This window comes from Corapipo altera, unplaced genomic scaffold (assembly GCF_003945725.1).
Source record: "Corapipo altera isolate COAL_440 unplaced genomic scaffold, ASM394572v1 61281, whole genome shotgun sequence".
Lineage (NCBI taxonomy): Eukaryota > Metazoa > Chordata > Aves > Passeriformes > Pipridae > Corapipo > Corapipo altera.
In genome coordinates, this window is record NW_020884921.1 from 3,247,190 (window position 1) to 3,260,898 (window position 13,709).

A 13,709-nucleotide genomic window follows, 5' to 3' on the forward strand; every position below is an offset into this window, starting at 1 on the left:
GCATTTGAAAAATAAATTAAAGCAAGGAGTGTGAAGGAGATAGGACATATGACAACAACAAAACCAGCTAGTGATAGAAACTACTCTGAAACAAGTAAAAAGTATCAAAAAAACCTAAGTATCTGTGTAAAGTATGAAGATTTAACTATTGTACTAAGATACTTTTTAAACAGGACCTAGAGACTGAGTGACACAGTTCTCTTGGGACATGCTTCATTTAAAGCCCTGATACTCATTTAAATCACATTAACTTAAAGTTCACACAATCTTGATGAAATACCTGCTCGTAACTTGCCACCAGACCTCCCAACTACAGAGCACTCTAAATCTACAGTAATGGGCTCATCTCCAAGTATTGTACAGCTCAAAAGTTTTATACTGACAGCAGCACAATGAAACCTTTTTTTAAAGTATGAGGCTATAACCAGTAAAGCCAAAGATTAGTTACATAGAAATATGTATTTATATTGAGACTCTTAAATGGAAGTAACAAAAAAAGTTAATGCTTTAGTCATTTTCCTGAAGCTCAAGGTTGTAAAATGGAATAAAACATTCATATAACAAATCCACTGAGAATACTAGCAAGTTTTTTACTACTTTATTATATAAAAAGTGATAGAACTGCTGCTAGAAGCTAAGTATTTACTCGCAAGCAGCAAGAACAGGATAAGGACAAATCTCAGTAAAAGTCAGAGTATAGCTTTGGGAAGACCAACAAAGCAAACATTTCCACAGATCAAAGATCCTCCCCTATGATCAAGCAGTAGTCTGAGACTAAGCACACGCATTTAAGAGAAGCTACGTCAGTTCAAAGCAAAATTTCTAAAACTGATTGTTTCATGCTTACAATTAATTTCTGATCCAGTAGCTACTGCAAAAAATAGTCACAAGTAATCAACTGAACAGACAACTTCTTGCTACATTAGCTAACCATGAAATACCTTTTCCAGCAGGAAGAAGGATGGTAAAGAAACACAACAATATCAAAACAAGTAGTTACTACAATGCACACACAAGACTCAAAGTTATCACAACAGTAAAAGTATAATCCAACAAGTTGATATGACTTTTGTAAGTAGACAAAAAAACATTCCCAATTCTCTAACACATTGTTAGCTTTGAAGACTATCAAAAAATATAAAATGGAAAAAAATCCTAAAGTATGCAATTTTATTTCCAGTCTGATTAGATTCAAAAGTCAGTTAAGGCAAGCAAAGGACTGAACTGATCAACAGTTCACTACACAAGTCCATAATTTCCATTCATATGTATCATGACAGCAACAAAAGCATACAAATCAATCTGGTAATATAGCTAACAGATAATTCTGGTAATATAGATAGCAGATATCTGGTAATACAGATAACAGATAGATAATACATTATCACCCTCACACATCCTTAGGAATAAAAGGCCAAGTATCACACAACACAAAGTACTGTTAAAAGATCAACCTCCAAATCGGAAATGAATTTTGAAGACCACATAAAAACAGTAAAGCATGTCTAAAGGCAGGTATGAAAATATTTATTCTTTGTCACAAGCAAAAAAGAAGATTTGGTAGCTTTTTACTTTGTTCAATTTAATTTCTTCTGAAGATTAAATGGATCACATCAGATGAAAGCAGTTAAAAAGAAGCAATGTGCACTCGATATCCCGTGGGAGTTAAAAAGCCACTGTCAAACTTTTCAGTACAGGTCACTGCTGCAAGACAATCTGCCAGTGTGCCCCACACCAATCTGTGCTACATAACAGTGGGTATTATCTGCTTGTCAGATGCAGATATATTGTGTACACTCCATAGATATATCCTCTGCAATAGAAAACAGCTACACAAAAAGAAATGTTTTTAGTTTTACTAAATGTTTTTAGAAAAAGCTTTCAAGATAAGAGGAGTCAAATACTCTTCTAGGGTTCATATTATCACTGTAGGAAAATTGTTTACAATTCCTGCTAATTTGGAGTCTCCCTCAAAATGGGTTGTCTTCAAAAGGTACAGGCTGCTCAGAAGCCACACAGGGATCATCCAGATCACTACAACTATCAGAGGCTGGAGTCATTTAGAAAGTCATTCAGCAGCCCCATCTGGACAGTGAAAATGCCTGACAGCTCCCAGAGAATGACGGCTGGTTCTCACTGCCTTACACAGAGATGCAGTGCCCATTGTTATCATTTTGACCCAGCAAGCTGTATCTGAAGAGGTATCATAGAATAGATTGGGTTGGAAAAGACCTCCAAGATCATCAAGTCCAACCCCTGATCCAACTCCAATTACTATATCATGGCACTAAGGGCCACGTCCAATCTCTTCTTAAAAACCTCCAGGGATGGTGAATCCACCACCTCTCTGGGTAGGCCGTTCCAATGCCTGATCTCGCATGGGATCCAATGAAAGCTTTCTCTGGCATTCCAGCTGCTAATAAACCACAGCAGCAATCCGCACAGTCACACTGGATTCAGCAATCCACTCTCACAGTACTGCCCCGAAGGTATCCACAAATAGACCCTTAGTTTGCCATGGGCTGGAAGCCCAGTGCTTGGAAGACTTCAATACTTCCCCGCACTGTAAATCACTCAGCTATGTGGATGATGTTATCCGCACTGCTGGTCCCATTAGAAGTAGAAAAAGCACTAAGTAATGTCACTGGGGCAATGCAAAATCATGGCTGGGAAACTAACCGCAAGAAAATTCAGAGAACTGCCACAGAAGTAAAATGTGAAAGGATAATCTGGCAGGGACTTCACAGAATGATGCCCAAATCAGCTGAACAAACCGTACTTTATAAGGTAGAACTACAAAGTAGAAACACAGAAAATTATTGGTCTTTGAGGGTTTCACAGGCAATTTATACCATCTTTGGCCCAGATGTGATCATTATATAATATAATAATAAAAAAGGTCAGTTCTTTCCAGAAGAATAGAATTGCCTTTGAATGAGCCAACAAGAATTTTGAGCTTGAAACCCTGGTATCTGACAACCAAGTGGCTTATTGGAGTCTCTGGCAGCATGAAGATGGGTGGTTGTGGTAGGTTGACCTTGGCTGGACACCAGACACCCAACCAGCTGTTCTATCACTCCCCTTCCCAGCCAGACAGGGGAGAGAGTAAGGTGGAAAAACAACTTGTGGGTTGGGATAAGGCACTTTATTAAAGCAGAAGCCAGGCAAAAGCTTGCACATGCAAAAGCAAAGTGAAAGATAACAAGGTTTATTCTCTACTTCCCATGAGCAGCAATGTCCGGCCACTCCTGAGATATAGGGCTTCGGCACATGTAACAATTCCTCAGCAGGCAGCCATTAGACAATGAATGTCTGCCTTCCTGATCCTTGCCTCAGCTTTTATATCTGAGCTGATGTCATACAGTATGGAATATCCCTTTGGTCAGTTTGGGTCAGCTGGCCTAGTTGTGTCCCCTCCCAGGATCTTGCCCTCAGCTGAAGAAGGAATGTTACAGTGCTGATGCTGTGCTCAGCTGTAGCCAAAACACTGGTGTGTTTTCGACACCCTTCTAACTATTAATGCAAAGCACAGCACTGGGAGGGCTACTGTGGGGAAATGAAGTCCAGCTCAGCAAGACCCAATACAGTGGCACATACTACTAAGCTTTTGGTTTCAGTTTGCTCTCACCATCACAAAACTACAACAGCTTTGGGCTGCTTATTCAGCCCTCACCAAACAGAAAGAATCATCCAGGAGGCCAAGGTAAACTGACAGCACAGCTACCAGATTGACAGCAGGTACTGTGAAATGATTCCAGTCAGTAAACCAGAAAGGTGCAACAGACCAGCACTGTCAAGTGGAAATAGTACATCTCTACACTTATATCTCCCAGTCTAACCAATGTAAGTGCCTTAGAAGAGAAAATAGCACAAATTGTCCTGGGTAATCACAGTGGGCCTCCACCTTGGGCACAGCAGGTCCCACCACATGAGCAATTAACCCAAGAGAAGAATGGATACTTCACTGATAGGACATCAAGATACCTGGAAGAAAAACTGCAATGGAAAGCAACATCCTTTGAAATGGCTGGGCAAACCTTCCTAACCTGTCAAGGGAAGGGGGTAGCAGGCAATATGTCCAATTAATGGCTGCAGCTATGGTGCTGGAAGAACCACCAGCTTCTGAAGTCTTTTTGCTGAGTCCTTGGCAGTACATGAAGATCTCACAGTATGGGCTAGTAAATGACAAGCAGATGATTGGATAATACATGGTGAACCTCTTTAATGGTAGGATTCAGTGTGCAAAACCATTGCTTTCTGTGGCTGAGACATACAGATGCCTACACAGCACATCATGGTGAGGCAGTGCAGGAATAGAATGCTGTTACTGATCAGTTAACTAAGGTATGTATTTCTACAATAACCCCCAACAAGGACGTGTCAGCTGAGTGGGCTCATAAGAAGTCAAGTCATTGATAGTTGCTACCTATGAATGGGGACAAAATAACAGACGTTCCTTGCTCCAGAGAGACCATTCAAAATGTCTTTTAAGAATAGAAAGCAAGAAATCTGCTGCAACAGCCCTGGGGAAAGATGGAGCACTGAGTGGTCGCAGGCCACACTTGACAGACATTACACTGGACCTCTTCCAAAGGGCCAGGGTTTGCAATAAATACTGGTGATGGCAGATACATGTACAACTACCTGACTGTATTGCCTACTTCCACTTCCAGCCAGAAGGTCACTAAGAAAGGTCTTCACTTTTTAAGCAAATGGTTAGGTATTCACACTTATGTTAAATCAAATAATGGTTGTCATTTCCAGGAGAAACGGTGCAGTTGTGGGCTGGTGAAAACCAGGTAACATGAGTTTATCATATATCCCCATCAACCTTGTGGAGCCAGTTTAGCAGAGCGTACTAATGCCTTACCAAAAAACAATTGTGAATTCTTCTACCCACCTGCCCTTTGATGGAATTGGCCAACGGTGCTGGCATGAGCATAGTAAATCTGAATAGCAGGGTGTGAGTCCAAGGTTACAGCACTTACAAACTATTGTTCGGCTACTACCATAACAGCAACATGCATCAGGTTCCTGACTGAAACTGAAAAGAGGTGTGTACCCTGGTACTGGAAGGACAATCCTGTTTACAGTGATCCCTGCCAAGATACTTGCCCAGGTGCTGGAAACTACATTCTTGATTTCAGGACACAGCCAACACTCCTTAATATGTTCTGCAACATATATTTTGTAAAAAGTTATGCTTTCCATCCATTCAGCAGAAAGCAGATGAGCGCACTCTCCCAGGAACACTAACCTGCAGTGACCCTCAGGTGACAGTGATGCTCCAAGTCACACTTGCCCAGCACACTTCTGGGCACGATGGACACTCAAGTGAGAACTAAAAGGCCACAGTTAGTGCTGGTCAACATCCAAGGACAACAGGAAAGGGAGTCTTGAAAACAGGTGCGTGGGAGAAGATCACCATGCTTTAATGACCCTTGCAGGGATTGCTTTATCTTGCCCTTGCTATGTGCTACTGACATCTTACAGAGAAATACAGATTGCTCTCATCAGTAAGAGTAACTCTCTTTCTTTCATGCAAACTGCAATGTTAAAACATCTTTGGCATGACAGTTATGAAGATCCATTCCATTCCACAAAAGAAAGACCACAATAACTCACTGCCACTACCGAGCTGTGAAACTTGTGACCTAGGGAAGATATGAAGGATAATTGTCCTGTCTGAGTAAATTATAAGGGCAATTTCTCATGGGAATTATAAGGTAATTTCACATAAAACACTACATCTTACCTCGTGTTATTAAATAATAACTTGAGCCCACTTTAGCTTTTGAGATCACATCATAAAGAAAGACATTTTCAGGCCTGCAAAGCTGTCAGCAAAAAGAACCTCAAACCATTTCTAGAGTTGGACCTTTACCACATTGCAGCAGGTAGACTCTGAACCCACAGATAAACTAAGCTTTCTCCTTCCCTATGAATCTCCACAAGAGCCATTTAACACACCGTTTTTGAGAATGATTATTTTAACTAAACAGACTTAATCACCCAACATGTGCATTTTACACAGTCACTCATAACATTCTCACAGATAAACTGATGAAATACAGTCTAGAAAAAGTTAGGTGGACTGGCTGACCTTCCAGGCTCAAAGAGCTGTACTGATCAGTGGCACAACTTCAACTGGAGGTCAGATACTAAAGGTGTATCCCAGGAGTCCACACTGGCTCCAGTCCTGATCAACACCTTCATCAATGACCTGGATGGCAGGGCAGAGTCCATTCTCAGAAAGTTTGCAGATGACACCAAAGTAGGAGTGTCCAATACACCAGAGGGTCATGCTGCCATCCAGAGGGACCTCAACAGTTCAGCCAAGGGAAGTACAAAGTTCTGCATCTGGAAGAGGCAATCCCATGCACTGGTACAGGCTGGGAGGCGACTAGATGGAAAATAGATTTGCAGCAATTAAAATCTCATAAGTGTCATATGTAACAAAAGCTTTGTTATATAGGAATAGCTTTTATAAGAATAGCTAGGTTCTCTCAAATTAGGTACCACAGAAAGTTCTTCTGAAAGGACTACTCTAAATTAATGTACTCAAAATTGTGATCAAAACACATTAACACTTCTTCAATAAAAACTTCAGTAAACAAGTAGAAAGTAAAAAGTATTTTAAGTCAGGATAAAAAGGATGCTTTAAAATCCACCATAAATCCTTAATCTGTTCCATAATGAGATTGGGATTCTTAGTACCATAAAATCTGGCTCCTTAATTTGAGGTCAGGGTAAAACATGCTTGCAAAAGGAATTAAAATCAACTGAATTTAACCACTCTGAATACAAATAATCCATGGAAAACTAAAGAATATAGCACAGAAGTCTGCAATATAGCAGAGATTTAAAATGAACAATAGCTTTTTTTTCACCCCCTCTTTAATGGACTGCTCTAAGCAGGCAAGGCTGACTTGATCAGTTTTCAAGTTTCTTTTCTTCACTCCTGCTTTAGGGCAGATGAACAAGGTTCAGAAGAACTCTATTAAAGGAAGTTGACTTGTAAAGCAAAACAATCACTGCCACTCCAGAAGAGTCCCCAAGCAATAAGCACTGTTGTTGTTATTGATAAAACACAGACTATAACCACCTTCAGTACATGAACAGGTGTAAAGGTGCAGTTTCACACAGAGTTAACTCAACTGGGAAGGGGTACAGCAAAGATTCATAAACGATTCTGTATCTGCTTGTTAAAGAAAAAGCTATGGCTTCCTGGAAAGATGAGGATGAAGAAGGTAAGCACAACTATGCTGGATTATGAATGCACGTTAATGAACCTCGTAGAAAAAAGCATGCAACTATTCTCAATAATTTTTAATGTAATCCTTTCAACATCCGTTAAAGACATCAGAACTAAGAAATTTATTGCAACGCAGGTTAGTTGTTTGACCCATTTCACTCTTGTCTTTCCTGTCTCCTTCTCTCTTTTACCTCTCTTCACATTAGCCTGATCTTCAGTGTCACAGTCTTTCACTTCAGTTTTTTTTTAGTCAGTAGTTCATATAAGCCCTTTTCCTATTCCAGTTTTCCTCCTTGTGAGCCCATCCCCAAGAGTTCACAGAATTTCTCCCTCTCCTGGTTGCACATCCCTACCAGGTCATGGTCCCAACAGCATCCACAGACACCACATTTCTCTGCACACTTGCTTGCTTCAGCAGACTGACCTTCAACTCCACTCCTCTCCACACCAGTTCAGCTACTTGTCCTTACGCTCTTTTCTGATCTCAACTTGCAGTCCTCTTATTCTCTTCACAGTAAAGCAACATCTCAACCTTGATACGGAAGCCTTCACCACCAATATTGAATAACTTGTCAATGTTATAGGCTGTAGACCTCAGAAACTTACTGTGGGAAGCATCAGCCTTCTAAGTGTACAAGGCTGACCATCATCCTGTAGTTTAGAAATGTACCTTGGTCCTACTGCTACTTAACATCTATGTACCGGTGAATTAATTAATTTGTTTCACTGGAGGTGGTTTAATAAAACTGAACCAAAGACAAAGGGAAATGGAATAGATTTTGAAGTAAAGAATAATGAGAAATAGAGAGAAATGAAAAACAGAGTGGTAGAATAAATGAAATATGAATTTACTTACATTATCTTGGCAAATTATACCATCTTTCCTTGATGAAACAGACAGAAGAGAATGCAATAAAGCTGGTCAGGGGTGGGGAGAATTCAGTATTTTTTCATCCATAGTATAACACGGGAGATTATTAAACATGAGGAAACTGGATTAGAAGATGTGAAAAAAAAAAACCAAACCTCAGTATGAATTGTTAAACTAAGACTACTGCAAATAGCATTGAAAAAAGAGTTAATTGATAATTTCAATAACTGTGTTTCATAAATATAGCCTTAGTATTTGCATATCTGAACTTCCCCTGATGCAGCTTCACTCCCCTTCCCCATGTCCTATCACTGGTTCCCAGAGAGAGGAGATCAGCACCATCCCCTCCACTGCCTTCCTTGAGGAAGCTGTAGTCTGCAATGGGGTCGCACTCAGCCTTCTCTTCTCCAAGGTGAACCCAACAAGCTCCTAATTTTCCCAGTATGTAATGAAAGAAAGACAACCTGGACTGTTCAGCCCAATAACGTAAGTCTAAAATTAAACATGACAGTTCTCTTCAAATCAGTAGAAGTATATACAGGAAAAGAACCATGAATTAAGCTACTGACTGATACTAAACAAGAAAAAATGAGTCTATGAAGGCTGTGAATAATTTAGGTTGGAAATTAGACTGCCATTTTTGAAACAAGTCAGAAGGTTTATGTTGTGGATCATAATTTTTAAGATGAGTAATTACTTTATCATATGGATTGAAGGACATTACTTACAGGCCTGCAACAGAAAGCAAACATACAGATAATAAAAAAAATATGTATATGCGAGTGGAAGGGATAAAAGCAAAACAAATCTTCTGTAGTTTTATAGTGGTCCTCTAGGGTTAATCTAGCCCTGTGCCTAAAAAAACAATAATAAAAAAAAACCCAAACAAAAAGAAAGGTTTCCTAGACCTTAAGTTCTGTGTAAATATTTCCTCATCATCCCTTTTTGTTCCCAAGTATGGAAGACTAATAATCTCTTTTTTGTACAAGTATGAAGACAGGAGATTCTGAAAACAAGTAGGCCACTTGCAACATCCAATGCTAGTGTAAGAAGCAAACTTCTTTTTTTGTTAACTAATGTAAGCCTTGATTAACCCTACACACTGGGGACTATGATAGAGATAAATGATTTTACAACAGACAAACTTTTGAGATACCCTTCTTCTGCAGAGATTTATACAGTAAATATTGTATCAGTACACCAGGACCATGGATGTACAGCAGCATGGATTAAAACACTAGAACAGTACTAAGGAGATCATCTGGAGTCATAAAATCCAAGAAAGAATATTGGTAACAGAATGGAACTGCCAGGCAGTGGTGGAGCATGAGATTGTACCACACACATGAATCAGCAAACACGATATGATTCAACATCACCTTCATCATTCTTTGTCAAAATGGAAGATAAATGCAGCAAAGACCATGAAACATCATTACCAGTCAAGAATAACCCAAAAGACATGGTGAGAACTGGATAGCCAGCAACCCTTTCTCCCCTTGTCACTGCAAGTAATCAGACTGATGAGATCCATCTGTTCTGGTCCTCATAAATGCAGGATGCAAAAGCATGAGTATGAAAGAATGAAAGAAATCTAGAGATTATAAATACAAGTTAATGAAAATTATTTTGTTCAAAACAGAAGTCATGTTTCCGTCTATTCAATGATTCATTGAGAGCAGCTGCATTTTAAACTCATCTGGTTACACATCCGGTTTGGCTGTTGCAGAACCTTGGTATCTTAAACCAGAGCATTTGCCAAGTGACATCTGTTGCACAGATCTTAAAAACTTCATCACTGCAGCAGGAACAGCCTAGGTTATCATTTATTGCCTTTCAGTTTCAGCAAAATGCATAAAACAGTTGGTTTCACTGAGTATTTTCAATAACAACAATATGTTGAAGGGCGGAGGGAAAGCAAGAAAATCCCTTGATGTAAAAAGCATGGTTAAGTGCTCACAGGGCTTGAAGTGCTGTTACAACAGAGTTCTTCCAACTAAAGACTGGTGTCTTCCTTAGAAACAAGCTGCCTGACCTCAGCCTACTAAATAAATCAGAAATGCTTGCTCTCTTTTGGCATCTCTTCACACACAATCTACATGTATCCTTTCAGAGGCTACTGTTAAATTCCATTCACATTCTCACAAAGAAAGAGTCTCTGCAACTTATGTCTCTCAACAACAATAAACCCAAATATTTTAGATGCATACCTGAAAAACAGTAAGTTTCAGAAAACAGCACTAACCGTGAACTTTGCTTCCCATTCATACTACACTGCTTTTGTCAGTACTTGTTCTTTGCTCACACGGTCCCAAATTATACCTCAAAATGTTACTTGATTTTATTTTATGCTTCCAGAATTTTAACATTATCTTAACATACAAAGCCCTCCACACTTTCATTCCCACATACTTTTAATAGCAAATTTACAAAATCTCACTGAAATATTTTTAGACACAAATTATAAAGTAACCTATAGAAATTAGGATATATTGAATTAAAATATTTTTCAAGAAAAGCTTTTTCATCTTTCTGCAGGAAGATGTTGAATCATTATTTCAAAATGGTTTTAGTTGATTCAACACCCTTGAGCAATATATAAATAATACCCTGTCCTTCTTGTCTTGGCCAATTGGAAGAAACTGAATTTGAGTACAGGTAAGATTGACAGGACATTAAAAAGAGTCCTTCACTTATCAGAGAGAAATGAAGGGGGTTATTCATTAAGGAGTATGTTGTAAATCCTCCCTGTCTTTCAGCAAACCTACACATTTCAGTTTTATATGTTCTGACTGCCTTACAAACGAGGAAAAAGAAAAGGAGAGGGGGAGAAAAAGAAGGGGGAAGGGGAAAAAGTGGGGAGGAGAGGTGAAAAAAAGGGGGAAGAAAAGAGAGAAAAGGAGAAAGGGAAGAAGAGAAAAAAGAATAGGAGGAGAGAGATTAAAAAGAGAGAAGGGAGAGAAGGAGAAAAATGGAGAGGAAAAAAGGACAAAAAAGAGCAGTATCAAGAAGAGATGAAAGCAAGCTATCATGCACTAACCTACAAATATTGCATGTCTCAATGGTTCCACCTCCTTCCAAACTAGTTTTATGAAGTCAGAAAATACTTAGTTGTGCCTTGAAAAAACATACTCTATTTATTTGATAGATCCAAAGATTGATCACGTAGCATGATGAAAACAGAACTGAGGTCACTAGTTAGAGAACATCCAATGTTTCTTTCTGCCACTTTAACATTAGATGAGCTGCGATGCTTTAAGTAGAGATCTTTTTAAAAATTATTCACAATACTTTGACTATACAGACTGTCATTCTAGCCCAGATTGGTAAACCATTCTGGCAACAGTTTGCTCACATCAGCTAGCACCAGATATTGTTCTCAAAACACAAGATAACTAATATGGTATACCTGACTGGTACCTCACAGAATATGGCAGACATGGATAACCTACTCCGTGAAGTATTTAATCCTAACCGTTATAAATTGTTTTAAAGCATAAACTAACTTGTTTGGCTTCGTTTGTGATACTTTTCAAATCTTTGTTTGTACTAACAGCTGTGAGTTTGGATAATAGTATTATGAGCATCCCAGCAGATATATTCATCTCGAATATGACAAGCAATAGCAGACCTAATTAAGTGCTAAATGGAAACCTGGCAAGTAATAAAATTCCTTTAAATAATCTTCATTTCATTGTACACACCATTGTTTTGGATTATGTAACATGGATACTTTTGTCAATCTGTAAAATGAGAACTTCAGAACGAATCCCAATGTCTTTGCTCCCTTTGAGCCATGACACGTAAAATGGAAGCAATATGCTAAGAATAAATTTGTTTTCAATATGCATGCATTTGACACCACAGTTCCCTTGTATTCCCATGTAAGGAATCAAGAAGAAACATCCTCTCTAACTGAACATTTTGTGGTATCAGCCACATGCAGGGAAATAACTTCCACAACAACAGATTCAATCGTATCTTGGTTTATGTGACACTCGGCAGCCCTGAAGTTCTCTCATTTGACAAGGAAGCAGATAAAGCAATAAAATGGTGGGTTTGGATTTTGGATCAAATATCTGAGATTACTTGGAGCTTGCCTGCACACACACCTGTGCAAGCCTCTGCCTCCATTTGTCAAGGGAAGGGCTGTGTGTTCTGCATCTGCTTTTGGCTACTTGCTGGCTCTTACCTCCTACATCTGCCATTTTCATCTGTAGCAGTGGTGGGGATCACCGTATCAAACAAACTAGCTAAGTACGTAAGGATTAAATTGAATCCCCTTTCCATTTTTTCTGCATGCACTAGTTGACAAACATACATTAGTCTTCCAGAAAAGTTATTCCTAAAAACTAGCTCCTGATTTCAGATCTACAGTACAAGACACACTAGGGATTTCAGATCTGCAGCAAAAAAACAGAAATATAAACAGGAGTCTAACACGTAAGTAATTTAAAAAATTAGGTTCAGTTAAAATTGTGAGATTAAACTGTGATTTTCTGGAAGTCAGAGTACACTACTCATGTTTTTAATGTGGAAACACCTGTAAAGACAGAGGAAGAGTACCCCAAATCAAAAAAGGAAACAAAAGGCCTTATTCATATCAAGTGATATATCATCAAGAGACTTGAGATATTAAAAATGCCTGTCATATTGTAAGAAGACTTCCATTTCCACACCAAACACTCTTCCATTAATAAGTAGCTTAAAAATTCTGATTAATGCCACTGATTCCTCTTTTTTTTTTTCTACTCCGAACTGTAAGAACACTTATCTGCAAGCCTACAGCAGGCAGCCTGAAAACAGCCTATGGTAAAAGCCACCAACGTGTCAGTGCCGCACCCCCGTGTTTGTGTTCCTCGAGTCAATCCAAGAACCAACCGTGGCTTCACCGCTCCAAAGGGGCTTTGGGACGCACCCCTTCACGCACCAATTCCCACAGCAGAGCCGCGCTCAGGCAAGCAGATACTTATCTGGTACGGTCAAAAAGGTGTGCAAATCAAATTTATAAGAGAATGATATATAAAATGTATATATTTTGAAACTAATGCATCAGACCTAATAAATGAGTTTTAAAGGAAAAAAATGAGGAGTGAAGGCTTGAAAAATAAATATACAAACAAAAAAAGCCACTCCCAGGGACTGTTGGGAACCACAGCACCGCAACTCGGAGCAGCTGAAGTCGAAACTAACAGAATGTCAACACTTGATCGCTTCCCATGGCCGGACAGCCGGAGGTGAAGGAATGACAGCGCAAGCGGGACAGCGACAAAGTCCGGAGGGGCTCTGCCTGCCCTGCCTTCAGCCATCTCCCCAGTGCCGGGATGCCCTCCAGCCGGACCCCCGAGCGGGCACCCGCCCCGGGAAGGCACCGCGGGAAACTTGGGCGGGAGGGAGCGGAGCGCGCCGAGCTCCGGCGTCTCGGGAACGTCCGTCCCTCGCTCGGGACACAAAGCCCGGCGGGAGGAGCGGGGGTGCCTTCGGGTGCCGCGCTCCGCCGCACCCGAGGCCAGGCCGGGCGGGCCGGGGCTCCCCCGCCCGCAGCGCCGCCACAGCCGCCGCAGCCTCGCAGCCCGCCGGGGC

General features: G+C 40.1%; 1 protein-coding gene across 13 annotated transcripts in view; it reads right to left on the bottom strand.

The window, feature by feature from the left end:
* Nucleotides 1-13,709, bottom strand: part of PAM (peptidylglycine alpha-amidating monooxygenase) — a 121,384-nt gene that overhangs the window by 106,989 nt on the left and 686 nt on the right. The gene's annotated exons all lie outside the window — the stretch shown is intronic.